This window comes from Nyctibius grandis, chromosome 2, assembly GCF_013368605.1.
Source record: "Nyctibius grandis isolate bNycGra1 chromosome 2, bNycGra1.pri, whole genome shotgun sequence".
Lineage (NCBI taxonomy): Eukaryota > Metazoa > Chordata > Aves > Nyctibiiformes > Nyctibiidae > Nyctibius > Nyctibius grandis.
In genome coordinates this window covers 120,969,390-120,991,169 of record NC_090659.1, presented here as the reverse complement: position 1 = coordinate 120,991,169, position 21,780 = coordinate 120,969,390, and positions in this window count along the sequence as shown.

Below are 21,780 nucleotides of genomic sequence, written 5' to 3'. Positions count from 1 at the left end.
TACTCACACACCAAAAGCTTCAATTAAGAAAGCAGCAGTCAGACAAACTTTTCTTAACTTTTTCTTCAAATTTTCTTAACGTTGCGTTTCACCCTCAAGGACAGCAATTTGTGAACTCAGATCTAAAGTGTGTAAAGGAGTCCATAAGCTTTTGCTGTGCAGAGTGGCCCACAGCTTAATGTATTGATGTCTGTTGCAGAATAAGTTCCCTTCTCGTTCACACAGAAATGGGCAAACTTGCCTCTCCTTCAAAGTGAAATGGACCACGCCTCTCATTAACATGGCATTTGATCGCATAATGCAGCTGTCTTCCCGCTTACAAGGAAATGTCATATTACAATAATGTGCTCATTAATATTAATATAAAGAACTGTATTCATGAAAATTAATGGTAAGTTATTTATCTTCGTTTAAAATTATGTAACAGATAGAAATGAGGAAGATGCCTAGCAATAATATGATGACTGTGCACACCATGGAGCTTCAGATCCCACCCATCGTCTGGGTCTCAAGGACCCTAACAAACCTCTGCGTGATCTGTTCTGCTCCCTGCTTCCAGACTGATTTCCTCACAGTAACACAAGGACAGAATATTATGTCATCTCCGTTTTCACTTCCAAGCTCAAGGCATTATGTGTCACTATGAACTCAAACTTGGGGAACTCTGGCCCGGAGCTAATCTGCACCCAAGTTTTCTATAACCGTTACAAATGGAAATGCAGATGTTCGCAGATTCAGCAGAGGTTTTTTTGTTAAACCATACATCCCAGTAATGAAAGAATAAACAACCAGCAACTGTATTTATGAGCCCATTAAAGGAACCATCTTAGGAAACTGCAGTTAAAGTCTGTTTATCATTGCTCCTGTGTACTGCTTCCAGAAGCTTAACTTTAATGAGCTATAAAAAGGAAAACAAGCTATTTCCAAACAATTCTCACAATTTAAATAATAATTAACAAATAAATCTAGCAACTATAAAAGAAAATAGCAAGTAAGAGACGGAGCCCCAGTCAGGAGAGGATGACATGTGCCTAACTTTGTACAAGAGAGTACAAGTCCAAAGTCAGCACAGACAAGAACCAATCCATTGGTGCTCAAGGAGTTAACACCACAGCCATGCCAGGTCTAAGCACACCTAGAGCCAGTTAACGGCCTGCTCCTGAGAGACCCACAGGCAGAATAATCCATTGTGCTGTAGTTGAGATTGAAAAGTGGAGGGAATGCTCTGGGTATGGATTCGGAGGGGATGCAGATGAGACGGGGGGTACCATCCTGCTCCTAATGTGGATTCCTGAACCATAGACACAGTATGGTGACCCACAGCTCTCTTCTCTACCTTAGAACCCATCACAGTCTTTATTCCTGCTCCTGCCCAGATGTCTGAAGTCTTCACAAACCATCCTGAGCATTTTCCCCAATTTTGCACTTTCCAGGCAGAAATTTTGAGACTGGAATGTAGAGCACACACAAATTCCCTTTGTCTTGAACCAAGAATGAACCACATATGAGGCAATCCAGGTATTTCAAGACTGAACAGATGTTTTAAACATGTCTTTTTCTTTGTGTGAGCCACACAAACTCATTTAGGAACTAAGTGTCTTTATAAAGAATATTGAAAATAATGTTTCATAGAAAGGCTTAGTTGGAAGGGACCTTAAAGATCAGCTAGTTCTAAACCCCCTGCCATGGGAAGGGACACCTTCCACTACACCAGGTTGCTCAAAGCCCCATCCAGCCTGGCCTTGAACATTGACTAGGAGGGGGCACACGCAGCTTCTCTGGGCAACCTGTGCCAGTGTCTCACCACCCTCACAGTAAAGAATTTCTTCCTAATATCTAATCTAAATCTACCCTCTTTCAGTTTAAAACTGTCCCCCCTCATCCTATCACTCCATGCCCTTGTAAAAAGTCCCTCTCCATCTTTCCTGTAGCCCCCTTCAGGTATTGGAAGGCTGCTTGAAGATCTCCCTGGAGCTTTCTCTTCTCCAGGCTGAACAGCCCCAACTCTCTCAGCCTGTCTTCATAGGAGAGGTGCTCCAGCCCTCTGATCTTCTTCATAACCCTCCTCTGGACTCGCTCCAACAGCTCCATGTCCTTCTTCTGCTGGGAAAGCCAGAGCTGGACACAGTACTCTTGGTGGGGTCTCACGAGAGCAGAGTAGAGGGGGTTTAAATGGTTATTCCATCCTTTAGCAGTCTACTGTGTTGCTGTGCTTTCACCTCCCAACAGAAGAATGTAAGAATGGCCATAACGGGATATGCAAAAGTCCATCTAGCCCAATATTTTCCCCGTCAAAGTAGTGAAAAGCAGATACCTAAAAGAAAAAGAGTAATAAAATTAATTGGGGGCACATACAGTGATATTTCACCGACATATTTTTGCAGCCTCCATCACTCTGTGGCTTGGACATTCTTTGTGCTTAATAGCCCTTGAATGAATCTTTCCCCCAGAAATTTGTCTAATTGGCTTTTGGGTTTATGTATACTTTGAAGTTGTAGCGAGGTGGGTTTTCGTCTCTTCTCCCAAGTAACAAATTATAGGACAATAGAAAATGGCCTCAGGTTGTGCCAGGGGAGGTTTAGATTGGATATTAGGAAAAATTTCTTCGTTGAAAGGATTGTCAATATTGGAACAGGCTGCCTAGAGAAGTCGTGGAGTCACCATCCCTGGAGGTATTTAAAAGCCATGTAGATGTGGTGCTGAGGGACATGGTTTAGTGGTGGGCTTGGCAGTGCTGGGTTAATGGTTGGACTTGATGATCTTAAAGGTCCTTTCCAATCAAAACGATTCTATGATTCTATGACATCCACAATATCTTGTGATGGTAAATTCCACAGTTTAGCTATGTGTTGTCATAACCTCACACTTGATAATTTCACTTAATATCCTTTGCTACCTGTGAGAAATAATGAACTTTTTCATAGACTTCTGGAAATTAGAAATTTCAATAACATTTCAAGTCAGCTTGTCTGAGCATTAACATTCCTTGGCTGGGACAGTTTTTGGACAGTTCCAAGAAACAGATATTGCTTTTTGAGAAAGGTGGCCTTATTAATACCGAAGTTATTCATTGACTCCAACTGATGAAATAGAATTAGCAAAAAAAGCATATAGCACAAGGGACCAAACTTACTTCTCAGACCTCAGATGTAGCTTAGCCACTGTGTAGAGAAGAATGTAACATAATTAAACTCAGCCCACAGGTTATATTTCAGATATTCTCCTCTCTTCAGCAATTCCTTTTGCTTATCGTCTTAGGCATTCCCTGACATAGCATGCTGTTTTGAGATCGTCGCATTCCTCATCAACTGTCAATGTCTTCATCTGTTTGTGAATCTGGACCTTAATCTATTTTGACCTGTGTGTAAATTTTACTGAGTGTTTGCTTGCCTCTTCCAGTGTTTAAATATTTGCAACAATGTGACCTAAAGTTTTGGTCCAATTCCATTACTACACAAACCAGTGCTGACCAACCTGGGGAGCTGACAAATACTCCAAAAATACTCAGAGAAGAATCCCAATCTTTTTACCTCCCCCTGAAGCAACAGTAAAAAAAGCACTGCTAAAACGTTAACAAGTACATCTGTGGCTTATATTAAGGGAAAGAGAACACATAATGTAACAGGCTTGAAAAGAACATAAAATAAATGATCATGTTAACATTAAAGCAGATTAAATAAGTCACAGTACATTAAATTACTTTGTCTGGCTTTGTACACTCCTCAGGTGCTGCTGGGCTGAAACCCATATGGGACAATTCATTTTTCCAGAGGAAATGCTGTAGCATTGAAAGTTCAAATTTGCACAGTCCTGTGGGAACTGAGACTCTGTAGCATTCAAAACACTGATTTCCTACCTGAATAATGTGGATATTCAGTGAGTGAGATTTCTTTCTGTTTACGCTAATGAGTCTTTATATTTAAAATACGTGCAGCTTGAGAATAAGTCCATAAGTTGCTACTTATGCTGAATATTATGCCACCAGGGAACAGTATAATGCAAAGTTCAATTACAAATGAGGTTTCAAAGGCAAGGCATTTACATCACGACATCAGATATATGGGTAGTAAAAAAAGGTTTACTGCCACCTAGATAACAGTGCTCCTTTTGAGCTGTTTCACCTCATTGCTGCTATGCACGTTGTCTTGAGTTTGTCAGTTTGATTGTCAGTTGTTGGTCCTCAGATGTTAAGAAACAGATTTATATCTGTAGCTGTTATTTTAGCTTTTCATTCCCAGTAGGAATAAGTAGCAGCTAAGTGCCTAACTCTTAAAGGAGTTTATTTTGTCTTACAAAATGGAGGAGGCCAAGACTGTTGTTCTGCTTTATTTCTAATGGGCTCTGCATAAGTGAGCAGAATTCAAGGGATTGTTGTGTGCATTTTGTTTATGCAAAGAAACTAGATAGCAGGATTTCAATCAAAATGTGATTTTTTTATTTTTTTATTTTTTTTTTTATTTTTTTTATTTTTCCCCAAAATTCTTAGAAAGTTGGATGATCTTTTTTGGCACCTCCAATTTCTTTCAGCTCTAGTTTGTCCAGTGCCATGCTTTCTACCAAACCACAACTTCACAAGAGAAGAGTCAACAATAAAACCCAGACTCCTTGTTCCAAAACACAGAGGTTACATTTATACTGATAAATTATATTTATTCTACATTTAGACTGATAAACAGCACCAGAAAGTGTCCTCAGGGACTGGAATTCAATCAGCTGTACAGGTAAGCTGCTATAGCAATCCCTGGCCGTGCTGTTGGCCCCAGCCTGATTAGTGCCCACCTGAGCAATTTCTGGGAAGTGTTCAGGAGTTAGCACGCACCAGGGATCATTCTCAATAGGCAGTTTGGATGCAGGCACCCTGTCATGGAGGCTAAGAAGTTTTAATATTATGGATTTGAGTCAGTTCATGCCAGTTGTCCTTATCACCAGAAAACAATCCTTAGCATATTTAATGTACTAGTAGATAGGTAGCCACAGAGTCCAGGTATCCGAGAAAAATATAAATTATCTTGTTGCAGTAAATTTTAGACATAAGAAATATTTGGATCCTATGACCAGAAGACAGTTTTTTACATAGCCAGTGCCCTGGGGCTACACTTTAATTAATTGAGTATCCTTATCTGATTCCTTTCCACTGTCAAAGAATCCCTGTTTAAGGAGAAAATAGCCTGTGTGGATACACAGTTAAGCAGGAGATAACTAACTGTGACATGGTGTTTACTTGTAAGTTATTTAGAGGGTGCTCTTCTGGTGATCAAGCATTGCAAGACTTCTCCAGTTTTGCCTGGAGTATGTTGGCTTCATAGGACTTTTCTGTCTATTCAGTTTCAATGAACACATTTCAGTGTCAATAGTTCTTAGAGTATTTGAAATTTTTTCTTAAAAGTCCCAACCTTTAGGAGCCCTTGATCACATGAAAATCTTCTATTTCAGTGTTGATAATGGAATTTTCTAACCCACGTGATTTCAGTGGAAAAACACTGAAAATGTAAGCCTTGCAGCCTTCAAAGCTGTTAAGAAATAGCAAGGATCTGTATGCTCCCTAATCATGATCCTTACTCAAACTCAAGACTGGAGGTGGGAGAGGAGATGTGGTGTTATTCGTGAATGTCTAGGCTGCATAGCTGTGCAACCTAGTCCTAAGTATAAGATGTGGCTGAGTTTATATGCTGGTATTAATTTATGTGTTACTATTAGTTTATATGCTGCCATTGTAGAATAGTTCAGAGTAGAGCTGCTAACCTCCCTGGAAAATGGCTTCCTCTGATCTCTGACACTTTTTCCTGATTAAAGAGTGTTTTTGATTTTTTCATAACCACATGAAAAGAAACTCAAACACATTTTTGAGAAAGAGTGATTTTTACAGCAGATCCCCAAAGAAGGCTTTCTCTTTACTTTCATGCCACACTAGTCATTCCTTAATTCCCTAGGTTAGCATGTGAACAGAAATGTTGATAAACAGCTCACAAAACAGACAAAACTGCTATTGTGTATGGAGCTTATCTGCTGTGGCATCATTCAATAAACAAGACCCTTTGCACATTCCGGATAGCTCTTGATAAATGCTTCTTCCCTTTGCTGTTACAGTGCCATTAACTGACTGACCATGTAATAAGCGTGAAAGTAAAGTAATTATATGCTTGATTAGTGAATAATCTTTTCCTGAGCTGCACTACAAAGTCATTTAGTTCATATTATGGCTTATTACAAGATTCTGTAGGTGTGTATGTATAGGTACATATATGTGTACCATGAGTTAAAAAAATAGTAGCAGCCTGCTGTCCGGGATTCCTCAGTTGCCTCGCATCATGAGATAGTTATAAGTATACAGCTTATTTTCTTATATTTGATTACTGGCAGAAAGGACTGCACTCTGCTGGCTGCTCTGCCCTCTCTGCCAGCTACTTGCAGCGTGAACCTGAACTGCCTCCCGTGCCTTCTTGACTACCATTGATGTAGCCTTTAAAGGTCCCAGTGACATAGCTGCTATTCAAATAAATACAGGCTTGTCCTACCCTTGAAAAGCTTCCCATCTTCGACCAGGAGTCATCAGCTACCTCTGTGCTAATTGTTTCTTCCTTATTACAGTATCTTTAAGCATAAGCCTCAGTCTGTTCCCAAGTCCACATCTGCCTACCGTCCCACTTGCACAGATGCAGGCTGGGGGTAAGGTATTGAGCATACTGAGTGTAAAGGTACACCTCTGTTTGGAGCAAAAATATTGTTCACATCCTTCATGTGAAGGCTATGAAGGGAAGATTCTCTCTGTCCTCTAGTTGTACAATATTCTTCCTGAAATATGTGGGGTTTTTTTAAAGTGCCATGGTGCTCTTTCATCAGTATAACGTACTTTGTCATTCCTATATTATTTGCATTTTGAAAATTCAGTGTCTCACTAACTACCATACGAATCAAGGATATGAATATTGCCTTTTAATAAAAGACCATCTGGTTCATCATCTTGATTTTTAGAATTCCAGAATTTGTGCAGGAACATATATGTTTGGTCTTGGCCTGGTTACTTATTTTCAAGTGCCCTGCTTAAATAGGTCTTTATTTCTTGAAACTGCTCATCTTTGCTTCATCTGCTTCATCATTTTATGAACTTCTGTCTCAATTTTTATTTGAAGGTAAAGATTTTTTATTATATCATCTTTCTGATGTAGACTGCATCAAATCTAAATATTTCCCTAGTTCCTAATAATGGGAAACCTCTCTTCTCTGTGACTTTTTCTCTGTCACACATTGAGATACTGATTCCTTTATCCCACCCCTTTGACTGGTCCTGCACATGTTACTAATTGAAGTTCAGAAGGCAATGTTAGTTTTTGGTTGGTATTTAGTCTGCTGTGTTTAATCATTTAAACTGGCTTCCAAGTCATCTCTCTTACTTATGTCACGTTGCTCATCATCTCCTCATCACCATCTCTTCCTAGCACTCTCCATCTTTATGTTGTATGCTGACATTTTCCTTTTCTTCAGCAACCAAAAGCCTTCTAGAGTGACTTCTCTCTGTCCCCGAAGGAATCACCCACACCTCTGCTTCCCTGATCACCTCCAGTTGGCCCCTCTAAGGCTCAAAAGAGAATATTCTGGCTTTGAGGGCAACACAATGTCCTCACTGCATGCTCAAATACTTTAAGGGAAGCATTAAAACTGTCCTGTGGTTTTTAAAGGTGTTTCCAATGTCATATGCATAGTGAGGAGTAGTTTCATTTGGAAGACTTGAATGTTTTGCACCTTATAGATCATGCAGAACATCAGGGCACGCAAAAAGTATTATTTCATGAATTAAATTCGATCCTCTTTGACACAGCATTTTTATACTACAGTACATTTCCATTGTTACACAGTTGTACATGCGGCATATGTGCAAGAAAATCCAGTTACTTTAGAAGGCAATTATTTTCATTTTGATGCAGCCACAGCTTGCCTGTGTTTGGCAAACTGGTGCTTGCCCTTAGCTAGCACAGTGAAAGGCAAATTCTCAGTAACTTTTGCAGGCTTGTACCAATTTACACCAAGTAAAAATACTGCCAATGCCTTCTGGGGAATAAGAGACCAATGCAAAGTTCTCATCTGACCTTTCCAGGGAGGGCATTATTAAAGATTTATTCCTTCCAGAATTCTAATTGGTTTCTTTTGGTGACCTTTCTGGATAATGGTGATGTTTTTCTCAAACTTTACAATGCTCTCAGGTAGGGAATTCTTTTGCTGCCCTGACATAGCAACTGAATTCTAATCTGCATCCAAACTCCACCACCTCCTTTCTCTTTCAAATTTCATGTTGCAGTCTTGAACAAGAAGATTTTTGTTGTGAAACCTATTGACATAGATGCTTTATCTCTCATTCCTGAATCCTGAAAAAAATTACCAAACTATGGATCAGATCAGAAGACCAGATTTAGGGAAGTGTCTAACAACAGAGAAAAATCTACTGAGATTTTAAAAAGTGTACGAGCAGATGATGCGCTGCTAGTCCCCAGCTACTTAATTGCTCTTGGCTACACCTGTATTGTCCTTGTTCTGTGTGCCCTGGCATGAGGCTTGGACTCTGTCTTGCATCTGTAGTGTCTGCAGGATGCAGGTCTCAAAGTGAATTAAGTTCTTTCCCACACCAGGATTTTTCCAACAGGCAACTATTAGTTTTGCTCTATATTGGAGCTAAGGAGCTCCAGGGACTATCTGTAGCTGTAGTATGGTTGGCCTGGTTTGAAGCTCTGGAGTGGATCAGCTTTATTGTTCAGACACACCCTCTTGTGAATCTTCTCACTATTCATTATGAAGCTGCCTGCTTGTTTAGATACTTAGTGTAGATTTGGAAACATTCATACCTAAAACCAACTAGTAAAGCTTAAGGTTTTCAGTACTCTCTGGAGCTAGTACCTGCAAGTCTGCCTCATGTGTAAATGAAAGTTAGAAGGTAACATCTTCCTTTTTGTTATCTTTTCACCATCAATATTATCTGACTCTATGTAAACGTTCCTTGTTGTGGTTTATCACTGCCCACAAAAAGCAAACATGGAGAATAAAAAGAATATGGATTTCTGTAACTCAACACGTGAAAAATAAGTTCAGCACTTAATCTACAAGATGCTTCTCCACACTGTTTCCGCTTCTTAAAGCAAAATACTTGTCTCCCCTCTTATCAGCTAAAAGTGTGAAAATTTATTTCCCATGGCATGCAAATACACCACAGGGAGGTAGAGCTAAATTATTTCATCAAAGAGACAGGCCTCTAACAATCAATAACAAGATCAGAGGGGTTTATTCTGACTGTAATTCCCCACAAAGAAAAGATAATCATATTCAACAGGTAGCTAAAAATGTGTTATTTTAAGGAAGATTTTAGGATATCTGACTACTGGTACAAATTAATTGAAAGAATATCCTCAGAGGCACACCCTTAGCTCCATAATTTTCTAGGAATGAGGCTACCATGACTGAGAAGAAACACATGAGATTGCAAAGTGAGAAGAGAAAGTTACAGAATCACAGGATAACTCAGGCTGGATGAGGCATCAGGAGGTCTCTAGTTCACCCTTCTTCTTGAAGCGTGGTCACCCATGAAATCAGACCAGGTTGCTCAGGGCTTTTAACCAGTCGGGCCTGGAAAAACTCCAAGGTCTGAGATCCCACAACCTCTCTGGACCCCTCTTCCATTGCTCAACTGTCCTCATGGTGAAAGTTTCTGCTCATATCCAGTTTAAACCTCTCTTGTATCAATATATGCCCTTTATCCATTGTTTTCCCAGCACATACTACAGTGAAGATCTTGGCTCAGGTAGTAGATTAGCTTTGGCAAACAGCCAAACGCCCACCCAGCCACTCACTCACTCCTCCTCCTCAGCAGGGCAGGGAGAGAAAACAAGATGAAAAGGTTCATTGCTTGACACAAACAGAGGGAGATTGCTTACCAGTTACTGTCATGGACAAAGCAGACTCAGGTCAGGGAGTCCTAATGCTTCATTCTAATGGTAGAAGGAACTACACCGAATACAGAAAAAAAACTGTGGGAAAAAGCTGGGCAATATAATACTAATGAGAATGACAGTTAGGCAGAAAACATAGTGATAAGATTTATCTAAACCAGGGAATTGCTTGCATGTGAACCCAGTTATTCATGCTGAATAGGGGTAGCAGAATTATTGTAGAATGCTTATGGTGACTGGAACATAGCTGTTGAAGAGTAAGTCCTGTTGTCAAAATGCACCAATAAGACAGGCATAATAAGATAGAGTCATACAGAAATGAGGCAGGAAACCAAACAGGAAATAGCACAAATGAAAAAGAACGGGCTGAGGTCAGAATTTCCTTCAGGACAGATTGTCAGAAAGGACCTACTGAGACTGTGTTTTGGATCTGATTCAGACAGTCATGCTATTTGACTGTGTCAAAAAGTCTTCTTAATAGCTGTGGTGGGTTGACCTTGGCTGGATGCCAGGTGCCCACCAAGCCACTCTGTCACTCTCCCTCCTCAGCTGGACAGGGGAGAGAAAAATATAATGAAAGGCCCGTGGGTCAAGATAAGGGCAGTGAGAGATCACTCACCAATTACCGTCATGGGCAAAATAGACTCAACTCAGGGAAATCATCTATGATGAGATTACTAGCTCCATGGATGAGAAAAGAGTGGATGCTGTTTATCTTGATTTTAGTATGGCATTCCACTCTGTCTCCTATAATATCTTCATAGACAAAAGAAGGAAGAGTGTTGCCAGTAAGATGGACCTCAACAAACTGAAGAAGTGGGCTGACAGGAACTTCATGGAGGTCAACAAAGAGAAATGCCAAGACATGGACATGCTGGAGTGAGTCCAGCAAAGGTCCCCAAAGGTGATTAATGGGGAAGGAGTTTCTGAAACAGGGAGAAACTGAGAGAGCTGGGACTCTTTAGCCTGGAGAAGACAAGTCTTGCCGGGGGGGGTGGATCTCATCAAGGTATATAAGTATTTGATGGGAGGGTGTAAAGAAGATGTATCTGGAGTGCTTTCAATAGTGTCCAATAAATTGACAAAAGGCAATGGTCACAAATTGAAATACAGAAAATCCTGTTTCAACATAAGAAAAATATTTTTCACTCTGAGACTGGTCAAGCACTGGAATAGGTTGTCCAGCGAGGTTATGGAGTGTCCATCTGTGGACACTAGACACAACCCTGAGAAACCTGCTCTATCTGAATCCTGGTTTGAGGTCTTCCAGGCCATGGACTTGACTGGACATAGCCCTGAGAAATCTGCTCTATCTGACACTGCTTTGAAGTCTTCAAGACCATGGACTTCAAGAGGTCCCTTCAGACCCCATGATTCCTTATTTTACTGCTATAAACAAAGAAAAAAATCTTACTGCATTTTTTTTTTCCTGGCAAATAAATTTACCTCATTCTCCAGCTGAAAAATAAATAACAGATTGGATATAACAGACTATGGAATTTTTATTTAAAATATTAGATTTCTCTTTTTTTTCCTCCCTCACTGATTTATAGTCTATGTGGAAAACATTTTTATTGAAATTTTATGAAGGTGAGTTTGTTCCATATCATTCTACCATGACCACATTACATGTTAGTCAGAACAAAACCTCTAAACAAAATTTAAAGTTCTGTTCCTTTGCATATTACTTCTCATTTTTACCATTCATTCCAGCTGTAAAATATGTGGCCTCCTGCCAGCATTATTGTGCCAGCTTCCCATATGAATGTTAAGCAGGCAACAATGATGCACTATAATTACAGTGCTTGAAATGATTGGAAATAAATTGGCACTCCAATTATAGATGCATGAAAGAGGCTCCAGTATATCACAGTCAGTCCATTAATTTCTAAAGTAGCTCAGGCGATCTCACTATTTTAGTGACATTCGTTATTCGCTGCTGCAATGAATCACAGTGAACAGTGGGGCCTTGAAACTAACAAGTTGAAGGACATTCGAAAACAAAAGAACCTAAACGATTCCATGTTACTTTGTGTCCTGAAGAGAAAATAACCTCCAAAAGCAATATTGAAACCTATTTGCTGCATTTTGAGAAAGAAAAAGTATTTTTTGGTCTCACCCAATGTCTTCCGTCAATTTACACAGTATTCCAACTGAGCAGGGAAATAATTTTATGGAAATCTGCGCAGTAAGCACATCCACATTTCTACAGTGTACTACAAATATTTTAAGGGGAAAGTCAGAACTGTAAATGTAAATATTGCATGTTATGTTTGCTTACCTCAGCAGGCTACTGCTCTCAGGATAACACATTATTAAGTAGGTATTGGTAAATCAGTCCAGGTGAGATGAGAATTGGGCCTGTGACAAACACCCATGGTGAATTCAGTCTGTACAGAAACATAACTTTTTTTGGTATTTTCTGTGCACATATTCATCCCTGTTGCCCTTTTAGGTCTTCCTGAGCCTTAAAAATGCTTTGTTTTCCCCGATCCTGTGCTGTGAAAGGTTACCGTCAACCAGTCATTAGCCCAGTTTCTCTGAGGCTGCATCTACAGTCACCAGAATAATGGAAAAGAAGGAAGGAATAACATCACTGAAAGAGAGAGGAGGAATGAAGTCTGCCTCCATGCAGGCATCTACCAGTGGCCCTGTAGCTGGTCTGTACCAGCTCTGTGTATAGTGGAGGTGGGAGAATGGAGAGAGATATATGAGCTCCAGAATTCCAGGGTCTTCATGCACAATTCAGTCTCTTCAATTACTCAAAGATAGTCTGAAAATCGAAATACTTTGTCTCCTCCATTGGGCACTGGGTAGTGGAAAGGACTGGTCACAAGACAGCAACAACCCCCTTTCAGTAGCATGGTGCCTCTAGGCTCTGGAAATAAAGACCAACATCTGAACACCCCAAACACTCCTGTAGATCTAAACCTTTCAATAGGAATTTTAAACTAGAATAAATATTTGTAAAAAATGTAAAATTAACTTCAAAGAATGACTAAAAGACAAAAGCTAGCAATTATTGCCAAGTCATCAGGGCCTGAAATTACAATTTAAATGCTAGTAAGTCCCCACTGCTCTTTCAAGGATTTGCAATTATGTCACTCCAGACTAATAAGCAAGGAAAGAAACAAAAATTTTAACAGCTATTCTCTGTAGTGTCTTAAAATAACTGAAAATATAAAATGCAATCAGTCACATTCACCCTCAGGTATTCTGGATGAGATTCTTGATGGAGAAAATATTTGAAGACTAAACCTCTTTTTTATGCACATGTCTTTTCCCAATTTTGTGAGAATCTTTAGTATTTTGAATTAAAAATGGCTCTTGAAAATACTATTCTCTATTTCCTTGTTTCGTTACTTATGCCAAGATGAAGCTAACTATGACAGTTGCTCAAGCTCTTTTAGGTGACAGAACTGAAAATTCCAGTTTCTTGTAGAAAATACTGGCACTCAAGAGAGGGACTTCCAATTCAGTCAGCTGTAGCTCATAGAAGTTGAAGATGGGAAAAAACAAAGGGGAAGGGGAAGGGGAAAAGAAAAAGGAAAAAATTGAGACTGTCACTTCTATACCACTCCATTCAAGCCTCAGGTTCGAGGAAAGAATGTATCTAGGTCAATGTATTAGTCACCAATATCCAATTTTCTTCCAGTTTGCTTAATTACTTTTTAAATCTCTCTTCATTTTTGGTTGCTACAATGTCTGTTGCAATGAGTTGCAGCATTGAATAAGGCACTGTACAATAATGCACTTCCTTATATTTGTTTAAACCTGCTTATTTCACCTCACCTGCTCATTTTTATCTTGAAAGAGGAAATGAAAAATTTTAACAATAACTTCTGTCCATTTTTAATTTTGCTTGTTGTAAGTATATATTATTTAACTCATAATTTTGTCTTTCATTTATTTCATTTTTAAGTAACTGCAATACCTGCAGATGAATCTAGGTAAAAATGACCACTGTTGATTTTTCACAAGCACCCGAACACATTGAAATTTCTTTTCCAATTTGAAAAATAACGAAAAAATTACCATCTTTTGATCACTTTCTCACTCTGATAAACGTAGAAAATTTAAAGTCGAGTCTCATTTTAGGATGTCTTGTTGGCAAGAAAGTTAAAATGTAAGAGAAATGGCTTCACTTGAAACTGTCTCATTTAGCATTTCAGCATTGGACCAAATTTCATTATCTTGTTCTGTCTCTGTGGTAGGGCACAAAACCAGCAGAAAAGTTACAGCTCAATGTCTAGCCATCGGTTAAAGTCCTAGATCTCTCTTCAGGTTCAAAAAGAAATGACCCCCAAATCTGCTCTTTAAGGAGAAGACAAAAAGCTCCACCAGTAAGTGACATGAGTAGTCAACTCCCTAACCCCTTAAAAGGTGCAAATCAAATAACATTAAAGTGCTACACATTAAATTATTTGGTACATGTTTTCAGCCATTCAGGCATGATGCCATCTGTCCTCAAATCAAATAGATTTGATTTAGAAGCACGAGGGATTCCCAAGAGACAAGTTAATGATGAATTAAGGAGTCTGGAATGCAGTATTTTCCACGGACCAGAGCAATGACATGGGAAATACTAAAAACTAATTCTGTGATCTGTAACTGAGTGAATTTTTGATCAGCATCTTGATCTGAACCCTCTTTATCAGTAATGTTCTCATGATTTTGATTTTTTCACCCCAAAATCAAATTTACTTATTTGTAATTTTGAGCTAGAGGATTATGTTTACGCTTTTCTCTGTTACCATCTAGTGTTAAAATGCATTTTTTTGATTTCTTTTAAGAAATTTATATTTCATTCCCATAAATATAGTATGCAAACCTGAAGTGCAGCTCAAGCACAAAATTAATGTCACCATGCTCTGTGTAGACTTTTTTAGATAACTATTGTAATACATTTTACCAAAAAACTGAACACACCTTGGAATTGTGAGTAGTGATTTTGGTCAGCACTCAGATGGGGCAAGAAAAATGACTGGGATGAGATGGAAATTCTGGTTTGTAAATTTTGTGTGAGAATTCGAAGGAAAAAAGGAAAAATGGAATTCAGATTAATAAAGAATTTAATAACAGAAATCTAAGTAATGTCTACAAACAAAGTTTTATGGACAAAAAAGAATTTTTCAAACAAGCTTGCATGTTGTCCATGATGAAATTCTAAGTATTACTAGCAAATGGAACTGTATTGATCAGACTATATTGGATATTTACCTCAAATATAACAAATATCTCTTCTTTAGCAGTTCAGAAAGCTTGGCTTTAGCAGTGCAGCTCAGCTCACACACAAGTCAATGCAAAGTCCACTGTCAAATTTGCTGAGAATCAGATCAAGTCCAAAAGAGTATTTTACATTTATGGAAGTGTTGTACAAACATTAACTAATTGGACCTCTATCATTAGAAATTTCTTTGAGAGGGGAAAAATGAAAACATCATCTTTTTAGTAGTCGTTGCTTGCCCCAACCTTTCACACTAAACCTAAAATCCCATGACAAAAATGAAAAAGCTTTTTATTTTTAACATTTCATTTTCTGTTCCATCAACTTGGATCAGCGTGTTTGGAGGAGGTCACTGTCAAATTACTGACTTTTTAGATGTACAATTTAAGCTTAATTAAAGGTTTGATGGAACTTTCTCTGTAAAATGAACTCATTCAAATAGGAGATAATTTAAGATCATTCACTAAGGACCTTTTCTTCTTCCATGCAGAACATAAAATTTTTATTTCATCTTACAATATAAATTAAACTTGATAAAAGAGGTGTGGGGTTTGTTCCAAACTTAGAGATTTATATAAAATGTACAAGTTAATACTATCCTTTCCCCTTGGTGGTACTATGAATTATGTTTCTAGCAAACTTACAGAACTTTAATATACTATAACTTTCTTAAAACACCGTTCAATCTCCTTGCTATCTGTTGATTTTGGTACTGTGTTAGTTTCCTTGTTAAAAGTCCAGAACTATTTGAAAAACTTCTATGGTTCTTATTAAAAGTGGTATCCCAGAGAAAAGAGCAATTACCACACAATAGTTTGGTGGGTTTTTTCTGCCTGGAAGGTCTTAAAACTTACAACAGGATAACATTTAAGTCTGAATGCTGCTAAACTCTGCTAACCTCCCTGTTTGCTCACCTCCCTGCAAAACCAATTTACAAACTCCTATTTATTCAGCATTCATCACCAAACTGCCTGACCCAGCACATTGCTGCTTTGCCAGATTGCTTATTTTGACTTCTAAGAAGTATTCTGTGCCAATTTTGAGAACCTATTCCTGATTTTGTATTAACTGCAGATTCTTATTCCCACACGCAAATGACATATATTATCACAGCACATTACAAGCCAGAATTTGAACCCTGTGCTTCCTGGATGACAGTTTACATTGTCATGGAATGCTAATCACTGAGACCAGAGGTATTTTGGGATCTCTTCAATACAAGGAGATAAGAAGTCCTTGATGTTTGGGAGAACATCTTGAGATATGCTAAAGTATACTGAGGATATGGTCAGGTTGGACGGGGCTCTGAGCAACCTAATCTAGTTGAAGATGTCCCTGCTCATTGCAAGGTGCTTGGACTAGATGACCTTTAAAGGTCCTTTCCGCCCCAAACTATTCTATGATTCTATGATTCTATACAAGAAGGTTTGGTTTGGAGGTAGAGCTGGAATAGTTTAAAAGCATTTGACCCCTTAGTGCTAAATACTTTGTAGAAGGTAACCCAGTGCCCTTCAGCTGATGGCAGTCAAGCCTGTAGTACTAACGGACAGAAGCAGGGAGCAAACAGCAAAAGGAGTATAATTTATGTATGTCTTGCACAGGCACGGTATTTTCTGCAAGTCATGTGAATACATGACTCTCCCCCAAACATGTCCCAGTAGCCAATTCAGTGACAGAATATTGAGTCAGCTGCAGCTTTGGTTTGACCAATTTGTATATTATTACATTACATTTACAACTGAAATATTGTAGCTGCCTGAGAGAACACTAAATTTGCCTCAGTGCAGAGCCAGATTAGCATGCATCCTTTTTCACATTTTTGTCTCTACTTACTGACATATGAAAGGGTTACATATATGCAGAATTATATATTGATGTACATAGATAGTATAGTTTTATATATAGGCAAAATACATAAGTGAGCATGCATACAATTTTAAATATGTCTTACGTAAATTGGCCAAATCTACAAGCTTGCTCCACAGCATCTGATCTTCTACTTGACTTACTGATTGTTTACCATTAAGAGTACAGGCTTCAGTGGCTTCTTCAGAATGAACTAAAAACATAGACATAACACCTATGTAACACTGAACTGCACAAGAATTTAACTGGGTTCTCCTCTGTGCCAACACAGTGGAGGGGAATCTCCATTTCAGACTTCATTTCCAGCTCTCTGCTTTGATTTCTGAGCGCTTATCCTGAGCCTTGCCTTGCAAAAGCAGCTCATGTTGCAGCATTAGCAGTTCTTGCCCCTGTATGATGTTCATGGTCCTCACTGAGGACTTGTGCGGTGCAGCTCTAAAGCCTGTGTGGCATTGCTCCCATGAAGAGCCATACTAAAATGCTCTCCCCCACTTCCTGGGAAAGGAAAGATTTGGCCCATCGCTATTATAATTATAAAATATGCAGGAAGCAACATTTGCCAAGTATAATTAGGCTGGGATAAATGAGAGATCCCATATTCTCTGACTCTGGATATAATTTTTTTCATTTGGAAAAAGTCTGGAGTTCATGACTGAATTCTGTTGCTCTGGCTAGTCTCAAATAAGGCAAATCTTGCTTTCTAAGTTTGTACATACACCCTTAATGAGAGAATAAAATTAATGGTTTATTTGTTTTCAGCAAATTAAATGAGAAGGAGAAAATAATTGCTAAGGAATATGTTACCCAAATGCTTTTCCACAGATTGTACAGGGTCTTTTACTTTTCAGTTAAATCACTCTGCTTTCCCTCTTTTCTGCTGTGTCAGAAATTAGGGCCTGATCCAGAGAACAGTCAAGCCAAGAAGGACCCTGCCATGGATTTCCATGCATATCAAGCCCACTACTGCAGTGTTTGAGTATCTTAACTGGAAGTTACCATCACTCTCTAAGAGGTTAAGTTAGCTTCTATGGAGATCATCTTCCTTTGAGGCAAATCTCTGCATTTTGTAGAGACTACCAGGACAGCCAGGACATATTCTGAAGTGCTCAAGAAAATCCGTTTGCATTCACCTCGCAACTAAACACAACCAGGGAACTGTAATTTTGCAAATGATGACACCTTAGAGCTTTCATCTTTCAAGTACTCATCTGAATCAAAGGTGAACACTAAACATTTTGAATCTACAAGAACAACACTAGAGTTTCTGAATCACTGAAGGATGACAGAATTTTAGACAAAGAATATTTATTCACTATTTATAAGTATGCAACTATCATTAGCCCTATATAGTAATGAAGATATGGAGGCATGGGACAATGGCGCTCTGGCTCATGGGAAATCAGTGGCAGATGATTTGTAGTCCTCTATCCTAAATACTACCCCACATTACTTCTGATACAGCCATTTCAAATGTTCAGCTATGACTGCTTATTTGTTCCTTTCAAAAGTTTATGAAGTCCTTGATCTGGAGGTCAGTAAACAAATAGGATAGCTGTAAGTGAGTTCAAATGCAGTGTAACGGGGAGTTAATTTTCACTGCCCTGTCTCTAGATTAATCAGCTGAGGACAAAGATGAATTAAACAAAGTATTAATGGACTGATATAGCAATGCAGAAGCTATATTTATCTGTCTCCAAAAACATCATCTCCAACAGCTTTATTTGAATTCATTTTCTCCAGTTGGAATAACACACGAAGTGAACTTGGTTCCTGAACATCAGATATACAGTCACCCACATTATATCCAGCAGCACTGAATGAACCAATACCAACAGAACGGTTTCTTCTGATGCTGGTTTTGCTTCAGCAAGAGAAAAAGAGAATTAAGCAGATTTGCGATACCTTATTTACTAAAGTGCCAAATGCCATCGCAAACCAGAACTAATTTAATTTGATACACTTTCCAATCTCTACAAAACTCAGTCAAGTGGAAAATAGCCTCTTTGGCTCAGGGATCAGGGGCATGCTGAGCACCTACTGTGCTCCGCAACTGCTGAAGCTATAATGCTTCTCCAGTGTAAGCCATTCAGCAGGTTTGAGAATGTCAGAAAGGTCAGAAAACCAAAGAAATCAGCAATAGAGTGAGAGGTATGGATTATGATTTTACAGAGTTTCAAAGTTGTTGAGTTTCCACCAATCCCATAACTTTAATATTAGTTTGGATTACCTAGCACTTCTGCAAGCCCAGTCATTTATAGAGATGGTGAAAAAAGTGAAAAAAAAAACAATCAAAACCTAGAAATTCTCTTAAGAGATCCTGCAATACACTGTACATCCTCCTCATAGAAGGGAAAGCTGTTCCTCATGGGAGACTGATGGTCACAGTGAAGACAGAAGATGGGGTTCAGTCAGAGACCTTGAACCTGGCAGAGGAATGAGAACATGAGATGCTCATGCTTTGTCTTGAGACAAACCTTGGCACAGTGTGTCTTCCTCCATAACTCTCCCTTATGGCTTTACGTTATGTAGAGTTGTGTTTTCTTTGTGTATTCATTGTTGAACATTATCGCAGTGGGGAACTGACAAAACTGTTTGCAGTTATATTAATTCTATCCTCACAGAAGTAAGTTGGGGTCCTGAAAACCCCCTAGAGAATAAGTTTTTCAGGGAAATGAATGTGTCATTCCCAGAGTTTTTACAAGCTGTGATTGGGATGTGAGTATCTGCGTATTACCTAAAGGCATCTGTACAGTGGCAGCAACATGAAAGAAACTATCTAAAGAAATAGGCTCTGGCCTGCAAATATTTGTACTCTACCCTTCAGGCACAAAATAATATTACTAAAATCAATGGAAAATCATTTGATTCCAATGTGTCTTCTCGTCAGTTTTAAAGGGATCAGTTTTCATAATCTTAACTGCGAAGTTCCCACACTCTCATCAAGGTTACAGTAAGTGGGAAGTGTTAATGGAGACAGTGCTGAAGTGGGATACGTTCATACAGGAGGACAATGCAGTGTGGAGTGTATAAACATTTCACCCTGCCCTTAAATCCAGAGATGGATGTATTTCAGTAGTGAGAAATTATTTTATGGACATAATACTTTCTTTAGTGCTTCCTCTGTCACTTGTTAACCTGTTTTTAAAAAGGGAAAATTGTTCTTTTTCTGGTGATCTGTTTTTTATAAAGAAACCAGAGAGAATCTCAACAAACAAACAAAAAGCCCTTGAGAGCTGATGTACTAGCTAATGGCTGTGTTGAAAATCTCCAGTTAAAAGGTTTACTTTTTTCTTTGGTCTATTCCCACAGGTTCAAAAAAAAAATATTTAAACCCAGTCCACTGGATAGAATGATCCTTTCTTTAAAGCTAGATTTTTCCACTTCATGTAAAGACTTCTTTACTAGTATGAATTAATTATCCATAGAAAGGAATAAAAGGAGTGATGTTCCTATTCTACAGCATGACATAATCACAATGGAACTAGAAATTGAAAGGATATGTCTTGTAATGAATTATGACATGCTTTATACGTATGTATGTACTACAGAAAAGATGATATTAACATTCCCCAGTTTTAGTAAGTTCTTGATCCTGATCCAACTGAGAATTTAGAAGCCCAATTATGATCTAATGCCCTTCCAGAAATAGCACAAAATAAAACTCTGACATCATTAACTTCCCCATGAGCACAGTAGCATGCCCAGATTTTTTCTTTCTGGGGAGTTAACTCAAAGGCTTTGAATATTAGAACTAGGCCAACCTCTGATTGGGTCCTGCAATAAGTACATGCCCCATGCAGATGATGGTATTGTACTTATGGAAGCCCTTAAATCATTCCCATGTGGTCCAAACTGGTTTTTCACTACAGAATCAAGCTAACAGCAAATTGTCATCCTCTCTTTTAATGGTGCTTTGGAAATAAAGAGGAAAGAGAAACAAATAAATGTTTATTATTCATTCACTTAGGAAAGAAGAAATAAGCACACAGCAGTTAATTCCCTGCATCAACATGAAACACCTAGAGAGGCCACACTGCAGAGTGGAAGCAATTTCCTTCCCCTTCATGGCCTGGAGGGAGCACATAAACTAAATCACAACTAGAAGATACAATTCCCTGAGCAGAAACTGGTCAGGTCCACCAAAACTCCAAAGAACGCTGAGCCCCTGTTGAGACCAATGCTGAACACAAATTTCAGGCTCCTGCTATGAGTGGTGCTGCCTTTTACTAACAGCATCTCTCCAGCTACAAATTATATCCAGCAGATTACCTGTTTAACACCACGCAATGTGTCAGCACGGTATGATCCTTCAGCTATCACACTTCCGCCGTATGGTCTAACCCAGAAGGTGTATCCCATATGGGTTGATATGAAGTTAAATAGCCAAGTGATTGACTGTTGATGTATTTATTAGAAACAATAGCTTGTGGGATTTCCTATCTCTGCCTCAATCATCCCTTCAGCCCTCACAAATAGGAAAAAAATTTATTATGTCATTTCTGCCTTTCCTCTGTCTGTTATCCCATTGCCAACTCAGCCTGTATGGGAGTGCAGGTTCACTGCAACAGGGATCTTCTCTCTGTAGCTGTGTCCATACTACCAAATAAAACATGGGCTTGGATCACTGTCTGACTCTGATGCCAAATGGCATCAATTAACATTCACCTACATTTCACAGCACTTTGCCCTGGATCTCTTCTGAACTCCCTGTGGTGTCCCTAAGACCTCAGACATGGTTATTATTTTGGTCTTTTT